This window comes from Belonocnema kinseyi, chromosome 7, assembly GCF_010883055.1.
Source record: "Belonocnema kinseyi isolate 2016_QV_RU_SX_M_011 chromosome 7, B_treatae_v1, whole genome shotgun sequence".
NCBI classification, from domain to species: domain Eukaryota; kingdom Metazoa; phylum Arthropoda; class Insecta; order Hymenoptera; family Cynipidae; genus Belonocnema; species Belonocnema kinseyi.
Genome location: NC_046663.1, coordinates 70,108,622 through 70,111,017, shown reverse-complemented (window position 1 = coordinate 70,111,017; position 2,396 = coordinate 70,108,622). Strand labels below are relative to the sequence as shown.

The following is a 2,396-nucleotide window of genomic DNA, read 5'->3' as shown; positions in this document are numbered from 1 at the left end:
GATTTCGCTGGAAGCGGGTGCAATTTTTCAGATTAGCACCCGCTCCCGGCGAAATCCTGCGGTTGTCCTTATGACAAATTTTTAAATATATATATATATATCTTTTGTATATAATATTTATTATACCCTTAAAATTATACTATTTTCGGGTGCACATCCGTAAAGCACATACCTCCAATTATTATGAATGTCTGTATATCTATGTATTTTGACGCGCTTATTACGCATATGATATTGAAGATACCTGAAAATTTTCTTTTAATTGAGAAAACAATGTAAAACACATAAAAGTCATATTTTTTTCGCATTTATCTCGGTAAATAGAAAAAATGTCGAAAAACTTTTTTAGACAAAAGTTGTAGATGTAATCATAATATAAATTTCTGAATTCGCACCATTTTCCTTTCAGCCTAATAGTTTCTGAAACAATCGCAATCCAAATTTAATTTTGAGTCCAGGTTTCAGTCCAGTAAATGTTCGGCCTTTTTGCGGCTGTTCACAGAAATTATTTCGGTCGAATCCCTACCCCTTTTCAACGTCTCGTGGAGGGTGGAAATGTACCCCTGTGACTGGTTACATAAATAATTTTGATATTCAGCCTTGCAGGAATTTTGCATACAATTTATGTCATACCTCTACACATTGTGATATATTGATGTGATCTTAAATATGTAACGTATATTTTCTCGAAGACTATCAGTCGTAGAGTAAAAATGTATTAAACACGAAATATGTGTTTTTAAAAGATCTGCAACTTTCATTTAAAACTTTTTTGTAAATTTTTATTTTTTCTGAAAAATACAGATAAAACATGAACTTTTATAGCTCTTTGTGGTTTTGATCTTGAAATCAATATTTGCAGGTATATTCACCATAATTTTTGTAATGGGCGCACCAAAATACATTAATATACTGAGTTTCAAATTAATGGAAGGTATGCGCTTTTCGGAAGTTTGCCCGATTTTCTTTAAAGACAGCTCAAACTGAAGGTCTCGGCCTGCAAATGTGCACTAAAAATGTAATTTTCTATATCTTATTGATTTTTTTGTTGTTATTAAAGCTAAAAAATAAGAAAAATGAGGAAATTTCGTTTTTTAGTGGATCATGCTGGATGCTTTTCTATTTGGTCCGATTTCGTCACAAGTTGACTCAGATTGAAGTTTTGGAACGTAAATGTGCAATACAAAATAAAATTTGTTTTTGGAGACTATGTTCGTTCGTTATAAAAGATTACAAAATTAGTCATTTTAATTTTTAGACCATTTTCCTGGAAACACCTCTCTTGGATGGATTGTCTTTGAAGATGATTTAAATTAAACCATTTGGATCCTTCGCTTTTATCACGATATTTTTCAAAAAAAGTTCAAATTGAACGTCTTGACATGTAGATGTGCATTACAGAATAAATTTTGCTATATTGAAGTATTGTTTCTTTATATAGGTGGATAGAAAATTAGAAAAATGGGGAAATTATATTTTTTAACCAAGCATGCTGGAAGTTTTTTCTTCAGTCCGATTTTTTCCCATATATCTCAAATTGATGAATTTTCAATTGCATCTGTACATTAAAAATAAAATTTTGTGCGGTATAGTGAAATTTTTTTATTATCAGAAGTTGAAAAATAAGAAAAATGTACAAATTTCGTTTGACACTCCCACATGCTAGCCACTTCTTTTATTATTTAAATTTTTTCTGGGAAGACTTAAAAAGAAGGGGTTGATATGCAGGCGTGTATTGAGAAATAAAATTCGCAATCTTAAAGATATGCTTTTTTTGTTATCAACGGGGGAAAAATTTTTTAAATGTGAAAATTTCATTTTGTTTAGATTTCTATGCAATTGACGGTATTGGCATGTAGATGTTCACTAAAAATAAAATTTTATATATTACAGTTATGTGTATGGCTCAAATATGTACATTAAAAATAAAATTGGGCTACTTTGATGTATTGATTTTTGTAAAAACATATTAAAAATGCAGAAATTTCCTCTCGTAGACTACGACACAGGATGCTTTTCTGTCAGTCTGATTTCCTAAGGCTTCTTCTTGCCTGATGCACATGTTTATTTATTTCCTTTCTTAGTTTTATAATTATGATGAAAAATTATTTTTAAATTAAACAAAAAAGTTTTCATATAAAAGCATGAGATCATTGTTTTGCATTTTAATATCAGCTAATATTATAAAATAAGTCAATGTTTCACGTATTCTTTTAGGAAGTGTTTACGTTTAAATCTCTGAAATTCTGAGAAATTCACTCAAAGGTGACATTTATAATAATTATTTTGGATCCAGATTGGCACCACTCTATGCAGTCGTCGTGTTTGCTTACGCAGTGTTGCTTCACCACTTTGGTACTGGGCCATTTTGGGAAAATAGATTTGGATTTGATCGA

At 30.2% G+C, this 2,396-nt stretch overlaps 1 protein-coding gene across 1 annotated transcript in view; it reads right to left on the bottom strand.

Moving 5' to 3' along the window:
- The window catches only part of LOC117176494, a 14,952-nt gene that overhangs the window by 3,245 nt on the left and 9,311 nt on the right, over positions 1 to 2,396 (bottom strand). The window lies entirely within an intron of this gene.